Source organism: Vanacampus margaritifer, chromosome 10, assembly GCF_051991255.1.
Source record: "Vanacampus margaritifer isolate UIUO_Vmar chromosome 10, RoL_Vmar_1.0, whole genome shotgun sequence".
Taxonomy (NCBI): domain Eukaryota; kingdom Metazoa; phylum Chordata; class Actinopteri; order Syngnathiformes; family Syngnathidae; genus Vanacampus; species Vanacampus margaritifer.
In genome coordinates, this window is record NC_135441.1 from 21802325 (window position 1) to 21817453 (window position 15129).

General features: G+C 38.4%; 1 protein-coding gene across 1 annotated transcript in view; it reads left to right on the plus strand.

Moving 5' to 3' along the window:
- Positions 1-14745: 14745 nt before the first annotated feature.
- nlgn3a (neuroligin 3a) overlaps positions 14746-15129 on the plus strand; it is a 276135-nt gene continuing 275751 nt past the window's right edge. The window contains exon 1 of the mRNA XM_077577384.1: positions 14746-14850. The gene's annotated coding sequence lies outside the window, so the exon portion shown is untranslated. The remainder of the gene's footprint in view (positions 14851-15129) is intronic.

A 15129-nucleotide genomic window follows, 5' to 3' on the forward strand; every position in this document is an offset into this window, starting at 1 on the left:
TACTAAGTTAAGTGCTTATGCGAACAAACTCGAAAATAAGGAAAGTGCAACTGATGCAAGGTTTGAACCATGATGAGAGAAAAAAAAAAAGAAGGGAAACTAAAATGTTTAAACTGTTCAGCAATCAGTCATTAAAACCCATCAATGCCTTTTTGTTACTTCGCTGTTGGCCTGTAATGCCATCCTGGCAAGGAATTAGCAAACTTTGATAAACCAGGTTAGCTAAATGCTAGCTAGCTAGCTGTTACGACACAACATGGGTGGATTTAGAAATTTAAAAAAACACCCTGGGTTCTGCCATTGGCCAGTGTACGGCAAGGGATCCTGAGGGTCAAAGTTATTTCAAACTAAAAAGTTATTTTAAACTATGTCAGCGCATCGGTGTAGACTCCGATATTTAAAAAAAAAAAAAGTGAATATGAGGCCTGGTAAAGTGCTTTTTAAATGTGTTTATTAGAATATAGCTAAGTTTCATCATTATTCACAAACTGTTGAAAACACTGGGAAAAAGAGCTTGTTGCAACATGGCCCTGGCTGATCTCTTATACTCTGCTGCCACCTACTGGCCGTTTAAAAAAAATAATTACCATCGCATTAAACAACCTCTTCATGTCAGAATCTGTAGCCTTCTGTATGCTCTAGCATAAAAAAAAAAAAAAACTCAATAAAAACATATAAATACGTTTTTGGGAGTGCAGGACAAAGTTTTAAAAAACATATTTATATGCTTTTTGGGTTTGAATGAGTTAATATCAACATTAGTCTAGTCTCAAGTTGGATCTCATTACCTTGTGCAACTGTCCCTAATTTTGTGACCTGTGACTGTAGATGACAAGTTTGTGCGGCTCGGCTCGGCTTGTATTTTCAACAACACGCTCTGGTGACATTTCCATGACAAGCTACACATTTTAGACAATTCTCACATCGCTTTTCCCGAACACCACATTCCTCTTTAGAATCATTAAATTTTCACACTTTTTCTCCTTTCTTTTTAGAGGTTAAGTGTACTAGATGTGTCATCGGCGTGATGGAACTGGCTCTGACAGAAGCGGTTTATTGCGCTTCCCACTGCATGGCATGCACACACATGTCCTTGCACAAGCACCCTCGTGCATTTCCATTTATTTGCTGAAGCGGTGGCATTTGGGGCAATAAAAGGGCTCATTTATTGGACATGAAAGCAGATTATTAGTAAAGACAGCCGGAGTGGGGACAACAAAGGCAGAGGAAATCCAGAGAAGATAGAGTTGGATTGATTTGCCTCAGAGAAAACGAATGGCCCTGTCACAAGGTTGGAGAGTTAGAATTCATCTCGCATTGGTTTCGCCGGTAAACCTCGATTGTTGTTCGACGTTAAGCAGAAATAACGTATGACAAATTCTCTACATTTCAAAATATTATGGACAAAAGAAAATCATCAGCAGGTTGCAAAATGGGAAGTGGGAGTGGTCTCTTCTCACTCCTGGGGGTCACCAAGGTCGCCTATAAAGTCGTATTTCCAAGTGACACACTTATTTTAGAAGCCCTCCACCTGACATTTGGAAATGTTAATGTCTACAAAGGCTAAGCTAATTAAATGTCTTCAAGATGATCACGCTCGCAAATATGATGTCATCACTAATGTCTTGTGACGTGACTCCTCCCCCCCACCCCCCTCACCTAATCGTGGGACATTGGGCGTCATGGAAGTCAAATGTCACCGTTTTAGATCACCGCGGATGATCTTAGATCGCTGCGTTTATTTCGCAGTGTCATATGCAAATTAGTTGACCCGTCTGCCTCTGTCCAGCTCTTGCTTTAATTGTGACACAAACAAATATTTTTTTAGAATCAATTAAATCGAATGATCAATTTTAAAGATTACAATTTTTTTTTTCTATTAAAATATATTAACTGATTATCATTATTTTTTTATTTTTCAATATTTTAATAATAATAATAATATTTATATTTCTATTTTTTTTTTATTTTTTTGTTATTTATTATTATTTTATTGACAAGATGTGCCGTTTTCCTGTTTGACATGAATCCTTTCATCACGCCTGCGTATGATTTATGACAAGAGTTTGGTGCGAGAGATGGAAGGAAGCTAAGGAGAAAGTAGTGTTTAGCGTTCCATAACATACTGTAACACACCCACACACTGAATTATGGTACATAACTGTAGAGCGCAAGTAGGTGTTTAGCAGACTGACAGGATTCATTTTTCACCATCTATATTCACATGCATGCATGCTATGTGAGCCCATGGAAGTGATGTGATGGCGCCGCGGAAGAAAATAGCTGCTTGTCTTGTAAAATAGTGAGAATGATGTGCATAGGAGAGGAGATGTTCTTTATTAAATGTCAGCATGTTTGGCTGCCATTTCTCAGTTAATTAAAATTTTCCTCAGTGTGCATTGACTGAAATAATCAATGTTTAGCGCTGAGTAAAGCTCGCTTAGCCACGTGAATTTTAGTTCAAGATTATTTTCATTTTGACATTATTTGCTGTTTTTAGACAATATAGAGCAGCCGTGTCCAAATTTCTTCGTTTGAGGGCCACATACATAAAAATGGAAAGGCCATTTTAAAACGATTCCACTTTAATTGATTAAACACGTTCAAATCAGTCAAGCAAGTAATTATAAAATGTTTACATGTTCTAGCATGTGCAACGTAACAATTTTCTGTTAAAGAAGACGAAGCAAATAGTTTCGTATTTTTCAAGATTTTGTGGTGGTCAGGGCCCTGTCTCCCACCAGACTAAATCCACCCCTGCATTGAACAACAGTTAAATCTCAACTCCACATTCAGACCCAAAACAAGAGAAAACTGTAGTAGCTTGATGATGTTTAAAACATCAGGATTTTTTTTTTTATTTCTATCTATTTCCGTTTAGCATAAATTTGCATTAGAAAATAGCTAAGTTTCATCAATATTCACAAATCTGTTTAAAACACTGGGGAAAAGAGCTTGTTGCAATATGGCCCTGGTTGATCTCTTATACTCTGCTGCCACCTGCTAGCTCTACACTACATGAACCAATTCATTATTCTTAGTGGCACCTATTTCTTTCGTGTCAAATGTAAAATTTAGTATATGCTGCGGACCACTGAAAAACGGATGGCGGGCCGCAAATGGTCCTCGGGCCGTAGTTTGGACACCCCTGTTATAGAATATGTCCCATACACGAAATGAAGGGAGTCTGCTTTTTAATTTCCATGGTAGCAACCAAACCTGCTAGTGGAAAAAAATGTCCTGAAAATGAAAGCAGGCAGTTTTTGTTCACGACTCCACGGGATGCTTGAAGCAATGTGTGAACGCAAACTGCACTCTGTAAAGATTTTACATTTTGCAGCCGCCATTATGCAGCATTGAAATAGCCATTGTTGATGAATGTAAGCCTGTGTTCCTGATGTACTGTATCTACTAGTAAGCCTCACTAAAACAGTATGCAAATTCAAGTCGATAAAGGCACATTTCTAAAAGAAGCTCATTTGCACCAAAATTATACCGCACTGTAAATGTAATCTATTGGTTGCGCAAGCCAGCGTAAGGCGTATTATATTTAGAGAATGAATGTTTTTGGACTATGAGAGGAAGCTGGAGCATATGGTTGAACAAAACAAATACCCCCCCCCCCCCCCCCCAATATTGTGATTGCACTTCTTAAGCACAGAGCTTATCTAGACCTGATTTAACTAATTTTCTCCCCAAAATGTTCTATTTTAAATGTTTTTAAAATTGTAAGTCTCCCAAAGACGTATGCATATGTTTTTTATTTTTTATTTATTTATGCTAGAGCATACAAAAGGCTTTGATGCAGGCTCTGAACCGCAGAAAACAGGTGAAGCAATGGTAGTTATTACAAATACGGCCAGCGGGTGGCAGCAGAGTATAAGAGATCAACCAGGGCCATGTTGCAAAAAGCTCTTTTCCCCACTGTTTTGAACAGATTTGTGAATAATGATGAAACTTAGCTATATTCTAATGCTAATTGTTGCAAAACGGAAACAGACCATTTGTATCTCTCTCTAAGTTTTGTCAATATTGACATTCCTGGTGAAAACACTGACAAAAAGAGCTTGCTGTAACATGGCTCTTCATATCTCTTATTGTCTGCTGCCACCTGCTGGTCGTTTTTGTTACTAACCACCGTTGCTTTAAGCCACCTCTTCATGTCAGCTGCCTCGAAGCCTTCTGTATGCTCTTACATTTTTGGGAGTGATGGACAAATGTAAAAAAAACAAAAAAAAACGTTTTTACACGTTTTTGGGTTTGAAGGTAATACCAAAACGTCTGGCAACAAAAGTGAATACACCCCAAAGTGAAAATACCCAAAATGCCAATATTTATAGTGATGACATCAGCGCTCTCATAACCTGTCGACAAATTTCAGCCCTTTTATTGTCATTGCCGTTTAGCTTTTTTTTTTTGTACAATATCGTGAATGCACTTAGCAACACGATTACCATGATAATCTTTTGTTTAAGCTTCATTGCATCATTGGAAAAACAATGCTCCTCCTCTTGAACTTGCAAACTAATATAAAAAAAATCCAAGTCCAAATCATTAATACACTTTATTTTCATCGCGTTTTCTAACTTGCATTCACTCTGAGGGGCGCTGACGTGCCATGCAGTGTTCTTTGTCTTCGTTCTGGACATTTGATCAAGTCCGCCTTACACCGAATGTTCGACAAAAACCGTCAGTGGTTGAGCGGCTGCTTCCATCGCCAATCTTCTTCACCTCGCTCCTTCAATCACAACTTTCCAACTAATGGCATCAAATCAGGAGGCACGCTTCAAACATTCACGTGATGAAATCATTTTTCTAAACCCTGTAAAATGAATGTCAGAGACGGATTCTACCCTTGTGTGGTAACCTGTCAGGCTGCTTGCAATAATTGGCAAGTGGGCTTTATATCCTGCACTCAAAAGGCAGTCAAGCAAGCGATCTGTATCAAAATGATGTATTACAAGACAGGTCCAAATTGCAGCACATTTGTTAGACCTTTAACTTAACTAAACCCATGTGGTAAGAAAAAAAAATAAAAAATATATATATGACTGTGACTATGACTGTGCTTCCATCAAAAATAGACTGAGTGCAGATTGGAAGTGGCGCCGAGTGTAGAGTAGCCACTTGTGGGGCACTTGAAATCTGTTACTATATGGCGCTCTTGATGGGAGCGCCGCGTTTCAAAAGGACCAGGCATGATCGGCCATTCAAAGGGCCTTTTTGAGCCCGGAACACGTCCCAGACGGAAGGTGCGAGTGGAAGTGCTTACTTAAAAGTGAAAAGAAGGCTTGCCAAGGACTTTTGCTCTTGATTATATAACGGAACATATATGGTTGATCGCAATATGTTTGTAATTTCTTGTATTTAAAAATATATATACATATTTGCCATACAAAATAATGGAAATTAAGCAACCCGTTCACGTTCCTATCTGAGGATAAGAGTTTTTGCAATTGGATCTCAGTAAGTGAATTTTCTTGAGTACTGAATATGTCAAACTGTTGGGCTTTCTTGTGCAGACTGTTTCAATGCAAAAATATTTGTGTGCCTACACTCTAGCAAAAAATAACCCAAGATGGGTCAAAAAAGGACCCATCTACCTTAATGGTAGATATTTTTAGATTTGTACACATCAACCCATTGTTGTTGTTTTTTTGTGGATTTTTCATTTCGACCCAACACTTTGGGTGACACTCTAAAAACAGTTGGGCCCAAAAAATAAATGAATGAACAACTTACAAAATAATAGCCTGTTATATGGGCTCTTAATTTGACCCAATTTTTTCGGTTGTTTTTGAAAGTTGGGTCAGTCTCTTTTTTTTTTTTTTTTTTACACATGCTGGTTTATTTTTTACCCAATTGTTTCTAGAGTTCAGATGAATAATTGAAAAAGTTGTGGGTTCCTTTTTTACTCCCTTTTTTTTTTTTTACCTATCTGTTTTCAGAGTGTAGATGAAAAACTGAAAAAGCTGGGTCAGTCCCTTTTTCAGGGATGTGATTTTTCCGCTAATTCGCGGAATTCCGCTTTTTTTTATCTCCCCCCCAAAAAAAAAAAACGATTTTATTTTTTTTTTAGTAGTTCATTGTGTATGCACATGACTCCGACAGATAACATCTTCTGCTATAACAAAGACATTTGTGGTATGCTCTAATATGAGTTACTTTTCATTTGGTCATGATACAATTATTTGTTCATGAAATTTGAACTCTTCAACATTATTTATGTGTTAACTTAGGAATCACATTAGTTAGATATGATGATATTCTCAGTGATAGTTTTTAAAAGCAAAGGCAGTCCAATGTTTTTGAATGTGACTGATTTTGAGTTGACTAAAACTGCCATTTTATATGGGATAGTTTAATATACATTGAAAATTTATGCTGTTGTTTTGTCTATTTCTTTGTCATGTAAGTGCATTGAAAGTACTTAAAAACACGGACCCCCCACCAGGGCACTGCCCTGGACCTAGCTGGGTGCCAGCGGCCCCCAGACCCCCGGCTAAATTTTCAGATAATTTCACTTTGGTCAAATCACATCAATCAATCAATCAATCAAATCCTGCTTTTTGGCGGATTTTGAGTAATTTTTTTACCCAACTGTTTTTGGAGTGCAGATGAATAACTGAAAAAGTGGTATCGGTCTCTTTTTGATGCATTTTGTGTTATTTTTGCCCCAAGTATTTTGAGAATCTAAGATGAAAAAAACAAAAAAAACATTACAGTGAATGCATACCGCTTCTCGTTGTTCAATGAGATCTTTCTTGGCTTCTTACAGTAACCAAGTCTCATGTTCCCCACATTTTTTCCCCCAGTCATTTTTTTCTCTTTCATAAGTCGCACCCGCAGGTAAATGCGTGTGCAATAGCAGAGTGCGTACAATTAAAATGCAACTCGTGCGCCGGCCACTGCCGCAGGGATGTGGGTTGATGTATTCCCGGCTGCTTCTCTCTGCAAGAGGAGGAGGAAGGATCTGTCAGACTGGGCGGACAATCCTCGAAGTGGGTTGCTACAAAAATGCCATTTTCCCCCCGTCTCACTCGGCTTGTTATGACAGGCAGCCATTATTTCAAAGCAGTTCATAGCACAGCGAAAACCAGGACAGATTCAGCTGTGTTACGACCAAATAGGAAGACCATCGTCACATAAAACAAGCCATTTTGCACACTTTATTGCCTGTTTTGTAACTCGACTCTTTATAATTTGGTGGAATATATTACAAAGCGTTCTAATTGGTATAAAAGTCAGATATTTTGGAAGGTTACTTGAAAAAAAGATTTCTGAAGCAATCGAGTGAAAGGATCGGGTCTGTGACGCACTCTCGCTAGTGATTGGGTTAACCTCCTTCTCCATTCACAAAAACTAGCAAATTAAAACCCTGGAGAACCCACGGGGTCAAATTTGGCCCCTATAAATTCTGCTACTCAAATAACAGCAGTGATTTTGTCAAAGTGTGTTTGTACATTCAAAATCCAGTTCTAAAATGCAACAAATAAAACAAAAAAATTATATTGTTCAATGTAGCTGTGTATTTGATTGATTATTTTCTTAAATTCTAAAGAGTTTACTGACAGTTTTTGTTATTCAGATTTTTCGAAATGATACCCCTAAATCCCAAAAGGGTCAAATTTCGCCCTAATCCTAAATTAGGGAATAAAGGTTTAAAATTGAAAAAAACATATATTTTGGTGTTCAGTGAACTTATAGCAGTCATTTAATGTATAATTCATAATTTTCCAAAGAAGAAAAGGGTTCTTGGGTTCTCCAGGGTTAAAGGACATTCAAAACTTGAGCACTTCAAACTACCACAAGAAACGGGTAAATATAGTTTGGAGGAAAACTCATGGAATAACAAAGCCCTTTAGTTGGTCTCATTCTACTTGTAACACTTGTGATTCTAACTATTAAAATGCTACTGAGAACATGCTAACGCTAACGATAGCGGAAGTTTGAGATTGCAACTAATTCATTCCCTTGACACTGTTTGTGGAAGTCAACCAGAATCACACAAACGGAGGTTCTCCTCCAGCCTAATTGCCATGACACAAACCCAAGTAATGAAAGCAGTCATTGACACAATTACTTAAAGGAAGTGCCAAGGTGCAGATGTGCCGGCTCACAGAGATATAGTGCTTCAGAGAACACAAGTCCCGTAATGTTCTCCGGAGGCCAGAGAGGATGAACAGCCCGGATCGCGTTAGCCATGAAAGCTCCATCAGACATCCCGACTTCACAGGCACACTTCAGCAAGCTGATCTCCTCCTCCAGCGGGGATAATTGCTTCATCAACCTAGCAGCATCCTGACCCTCCTGTAGTCCCTTTGAACAAACTCTGCATTTCAGTTAGTCCGGCGAGTGACTGAGTTGCTTCTTTTTTTGTGTCTTCTTGTTGAACTCTTGCAATTGGCAACTTAGCAATAGGCGAGGCGAGGCACCGCCGTCGGTGTTTCGCCAATTTGGCCCGCTGGTCTTCAACAGTCAAAAGTTTGCAGAAGGTGGCAAAAAGTTCAGCTAAAACTTACATCTGCTCAGACCAAGTCTAGCAATGGCGCAGGGTAGACAGCTGTTGTTGAGAGTCTTCTGCCTAGATTTAGTCATAACTGTTTTAATTTACTTATTTCCTCAGTAGAACTTTTATCTGTGGATGTGTCTTTGTAAGTGTTGTCGCAATTTCTGCTCATGTCATCATGTCTAAAGGACGTCTGTTCCCACATCAATGGGCCAGTGTCTGGGGTTGAACTCAATGTGTATTGGATGATATGCTGTAAAAGTGTAAAAAGTCTTATCTACTTCCGGCTGTCGTCATGTGTATTGAACTCAGGGCTGGGGGCTGTTTTCTGAGGGGTTTTCAAGATAGTACAGACGCTCCCCTACTTCCGAACATTCGAGTTACGAACAACGGTACATACGAACATGTCTGCGCGCATGTCAAAAAATGTTCGGAAAGAGATGCTGTAAGTTAGATTTTGTATTGCGTACCTTTTTCCGAGTACTGTAGTGCTTCTTTCCGCCACTAGTACCGACGCTTGGCGCTGTGAGAGCTCACCCAGCATTGGAGGCTCAGCAACGTGTCGAGGAGGAGGAAGAAGAAGAAACGCCTGTCGCTCATAGATAAAGCCATCGCACTCTTCGAGCAGCAAGACCCAAATATTGAACGTTGCACAAAGGTTGCAAATCAATTGTATGATGCCATACAGTGCTACCGCATCATTTATGATGAAAAAAGAAGAAAACTGTGCAATCGTAGTTAGATCGCTTCTTTCGGCCAGTTTCTAGTAAATCCTCCAAGGAAGATACTCATCAACCCTCATCTTCTTCTCCGCGACCCTCAACTTCTTCCTACATTGAAGTTACGGAGGAGGAAGTAACTTTTGAAGCCCATTCCAGCGACGACGAAGAACCTCTCATGATATAAAATCCTCCTCTTCCTCCTCCTCCATCAAATCCTTAAGCATCGAGTACATCTTCCAAAAGTAAGTTAAACTTCATTTTATTTATCTTATTACGTACATGTACATACTGTGTGTGTCTCTCGCTCTCTCTCGCTAACATACGTAGTACAGTACTGTACGTATTCTCTTTAAACATAAATTATAATACAAAATATAGCACTGAAGCAACTTACGAACAAATTCACCTTACGAACGATCGCTCGGAACGTAACTCGTTCGTAAGTTGGGGAGCGTCCGTATAAGAATGCTGTGAGTCCGCTGTAACTACACACTTGCGAGAGGAACTGCAGCCATTTGTCTGTAAACCTGCTTGTGTCCAGAATATTCTTTAAAATAAATCCTTCGAAGGACCCTGTTCCCCGATCTCCAGTCTGAAAAATCAACATTCTCTCTACCCGAACAACAGCGAACACGCGGAAGACAAAGAGAGTCTTCTAACACTGTTCTAACACAAACACATTTTATTCATGAATATGTGAACAGCTGTCATCAAACACCTGAATCTTTTCATTGTATTGTTTTAATCCCGCTGGGCGGCCGAATAACGGTAGCGAAGATGTGCTTCCGTTATGTTGAGCACAACACTTTTAAAGGGAATGATTGATGTCAGCTGTGATCACTCCCACAGCGACACAGACTGGCCAGCAATCGTGTGAGAAATTACCGGCATCGAGTCAAATGGTAAAACTTTACCCGAATTTGTCATATTTATGTTAAAGTTAATCGTGCTGGTTTGTCTTGCATAAACAATTTCTTCCTATTTGCTTTCATAAGCTGTTCAACCCCCCCCCCCCCCCAAAAAAAAGGCTGGGAAATATTGCTTTTTATGTTTATCAAATGAGCTCTTAAATTCAATCCGCAGTGGCTGCGATCTAAAAGGCCAAGTGACTAAATCTTTCCTTTTTTCTTTTTTTTTTTTATCAGGCTCTATTTAGACTGCATGCTGTAGGGAAATGTCCACTTAAATCTACTCAATAACAACCAACCTGATTGATATGAGACAGAAAGCCGTAGACTTTATGGACTGGAGGGGGAAGCTGGCAAGGGAGTCGTGATTTAAGGAGAAATAATGGAACATATGCCATGAACGACTGAACAGAAGGAGGAAGATGGCGTGGTGAATATTGGCTCATATTAGCTGAATTAACAGTTTTATGTCGCCTTTTTTTTGAGTGTGTTACTATGTGTTAAACATAAATCTTTATTTAGCCTAAGCTATTAATTCATTCAAGCGAGCGAGGGAGGTTGCTTCAGTGAAAATGGATGGGAGTGAATGAGTTAAAGAGATTCTAAATTGTCTTAAATGCAATAAGTCAGGTCTTTCAAAAAATGTAATAAAATATTTAAATATTTAAATAATATTATAATTATAATAATATTATAATATTTAAATTCATGTGAACGGTAAATTTCAAGAAATCAGTAAGATACAAAAAAAAAAAAAGACATTTAAAATTCTATTTTCTTAAGAATTTATGGGAAAAAGAGAAATACAAAATAATCGATTCATTTGTTTTATGAATCGATGACAGGCTTGAAACGGAAAATCGATTCAATATCGATTATTCGATTTTTTAAAACCCAGCCCTTCAAATTTGTTTCCAGCAAGGTTGTTTTCACTTTCATCTTTTATCCAATCAGGAAACATCCCGTTGTTGGCAGGTAAGAATTCTTTCTTTTTTTTCTGGAGAGCTCAGTATTGTTCATTCGGTAATTTTACCGATTTGACATGTCATCATCATTGCGCTTTTTTTTTTTTTTGGTATGTGGGTGAGTATGTGTATGTGCGTATTCATTAGTTCACCTAAAACCAGGTAAGAATTCAATCACAGCGAGCCGTTCCGTCAGGCAAAGCACCTTTTGACAGACAAATCTAACCACTTTAGTTAGCAGAGTTCAAATAAATGTATGATGTCAGTTGCATTAGTGTGGCGCAATGTTGTTTGCTTTTATTAAAGAGGCTATCGATATGACCTTTTCTATGATAATGCTTTTTATAGCTTTGGTATTCTAATGAATGAATAAATTGAAATAAGACTCGAGTTAGTCGTTTCTTCCACTTCATCATATCTTGTAGCTGTAATTTTAGTTACAGTATACTTGTGTTTTTTGACGGTGAGGCCCACGTATGGGAAATACTTTGCGAAAGATGCCAAATTCCATTTGAATGTGTTGAAAGAAGCCGCAGCACAAAGCAAACGGCGCTCAGTTTGACAAAGCTGTCTCGACACGCCTGTTTACAACGGAAGTAACAGCAGATTAGGATGTTTCTGCGTTGAATCCCCTTCAATGACGAGACAACCCATTTCTTTTATCCCTGCCTACAGCTTTTAAAGCACTGGCTGCACAGTAAGAACATTGGCTGCTTTTTTAGAGGGATTCTCTCCATTATTCCCGTTTTCCACATTCAAAATAGCAAACGGCATCTCAATACGGGAAACAAAACTGTGACAAACTACATTGTTTGTGCTCAGGGTTGGGCGGGTTGCTTTTAAAATGTAATCCATTACAGTTACAAGTTACCTGCTAAAAAAATGTAGTTGGTAACGTAATCCAAGTACCATTATATTAAAGTAATGTAACTGGATTACTTTTGGATTACTCCAATATTGAGTATGAAGACAAAATAAAAATAAATATCACCACAATATATATTCTATACAATGTGCCTCTGCTATTTGCGGATGATAGGGACCCAGGCAGCCTACAAATGGCAAAAGTCTTTGTGTAATTAAAAAGCATGTAGGCTATTGATTGATTGATTGATAGAAGGCCATATAGATATAGATATAGATAGATACTCATCCAATGAGGATGACAATGTGTGACATTGGTGGGAGGAAGATTTGTTTGGAAGGTGTAACTCGCGTTATGGTTGTAGGCTAGCGGGCTAGCTAGCAAGAAGCTACAGCGCGTAGCATCCCGCTGGACTCTCAGCTCAAACTTTCGCTCCGAGTAAGTGCCAGTGAATACCGGTCGCCATCTCTTCCTCCCGTCCGTGAATCTTTTTCAAACTGCCCGCTTGTTTGTGGCGGACACGACGAGTCAGTTCGTTCGTTCACACCTCCCCGACGTGTAGCGACAGTCCCACTCGCGCGTCCTTCTCTCTCTCACTCTCTCTCATTGTAGAAATTGTAATCCCTTGAAGTAATCCCCATTTTTCATAAAATGTACCTGTAGTCTGATTACATGTTTTTTCCTGTAACTGTAATGGAATACAGTTACTTTTTTTTTTGCAATCTGATTACATAACGGCGGTACGTGCATTCCGTTACTCCCCAAGCCTGTTTGTGCTTGATTACGCTATATATATATATTTATATATATATTTTATATATTATATATATATTTATATATATATTTATATATATATATATATATATTTTTTTTTTTTTCCCCAAAAAGTTTTTTCTTACAAAGCTTGAATTGGTGATCCGATATGAGCAGTGATTAAGACGAAGTGGGGGACATCTGTCTTGTTGTCACCACTTGTTGGTACACCGGTGGGACTTAACAGCATGTCTGAATGTCTTTTGTGAGCAAATGAGACTTTAATATGTTGCACCATGGAGATGGGACGTTGAGTGTGTGGCCCCTGCTGTTGCCTTCATCAGTGTCGTGGCACATGTGGCGCCGCTTCAACCAACTCTAATCTCAAGCAGCTATTTGGAAGAGCGCGAGTCTCCGACTCTAATGCTTCTCTCGGTGGTGTTTACCAAGACTGAAAGGTTTAATACATTTCAAACACAAGGCAACTCAATGCGCTTTACACAAAGAAAGACAACACCTAAAAGTGTCAACAAACACAGTAGTTAACAACATTCAGAGCAAAGAAGAGAAAACAAAAGTCGGTTACAAAATTTGCTGAAAGAACATACAACATAACACCATTTACTCGTGACTGCCACCTCTGGCCTAAAGCGTAACTGCGGCTGGCTTGTTCATGGTTCATGGCAACTTGAACGTTCAAAATAATGAAATAGATTAGGTACACAATACTCAAAGATTTATGAAAACTACTACTAACTTAACTTTTTTAAGTTGGCGTAACTTGGTATGCTTTTATGAGTAATTTGTACTAAAACGTTTTGATTAAATTGGACTACACTAGTTTTTGGGTAACTTAAAAACATAAATTAGCGGATGTTTCATAAATTATTTTACTTATTAATTTGTCATTTTATTTTAGCCCTAAAGTTGACATTGTAAAATGATCATTTGGTCTCAGTTTCCTATCTGGTTTAAATAAATTAATAATAATTTATGTTAGATTATAAACATATGCTCATAGCAGGCGGCATGCTGGTCAAATGGTTAACATGTCTGCCTCCGAGTCCAGAGGTTGTGAGATCGAATCTGTCCCTCTGGCCTTCCTGGCTGGAGGTTGCATGTTCTCTACGTTCCTGCGTGGGTTTTTTCCGGGTACTCCAGTTTCCTCCCACATTCCGAAAAATATGCATGGTATGTTAACTCCTTCACTGCCGTTGACGTCATAAATTCATTTGAACTATTTCTATTAGTTTAATATTTTTTCCCCACTTTTGTTAACAAGAGTATGAAAACCTAGAATTCTTTGGGGGTACATTTAGAACAGATATAAAATTTATGATTAATCGTGAGTTAACTCGTGAAGTAATGCGATTAATTACGATAAAAAAAAAATTTTTAATAATCTTTTTGTTAAAAAAAAATATATATATATTCTAATTCTTTTTTTCCAATTTTTAATAATTTCTTCTTTTTTTTAAAAAGAAAAGATTATTACAAATTAGGGGCGTCAGGCGATTACCATTTTTAATCGTAATTAATCGCATGACTTCACTAGTTAACTCGCGATTAATCACAAATTTTGTATCTGTTCTAATAAAACAATTCTAGGTTTTCATACTCTTGTTAACAAAAGTGGGAAAAATGTTAAACTAATAAAAATAGTTCAAATGAATTTTTGACGTCTATAGCCGTCAATGGCATTGAACGAGTTCAACAGTTTTACTCTTGCGCTTGAGTTTTCCTTGAGTTTTGTGATATTCAGTCAAAACCACACACATTGTGAGTCTAAGAAAACTGTGATTACCCTTCTTTTCTTTTTGTGTGGGTTTCAAAGGATTTCAAAACTTTTATGGGTTAGCCTGTGAGGATAAACAGTTGGATTTAATCCCTTCTTCCTTTTAAGAATCAACATAGCTGGCATCACTTCCTGCCATTTGCTTTGAAATGATGGTTTGTCTTTGTTTTGTCTGCTGTTACTTCCAGTATTGCAAGTAGGACATTCTGTAGTTTGCCTAACCCTATTACTGGCCGTGGGAGACTTGAGTCTCATCTCCTAACAGTTTCACGCAGAGAGAGGGTGCGTACAGTTGAGCCGTCGCTGCCGAGGGCGCACCTGTGGGCGGATTCGGTGAGTGATTTTGGTCCAATGATAATGATTCACAGTTGAGTTTGAGGAAATTGGTTTGAAGCCGGGATTTTATTTCAGTGATACAGTTTGGCAGGCTTGAGTGAGCAGTGGTGGAGATTGCCTTTTTTTTTTGGGGGGGGGGGGGGTGCAAATAGCGTTTTCATTCTGTTCAGGTCAACTGGGGAGGACAGAGGTCGGATATTGGGTAGATGCTTTTTTATGCTAAGTTGTTGTCAACCATGTTAAGGATGCTTTCTTCAAAATTGTACCTAAGCTATT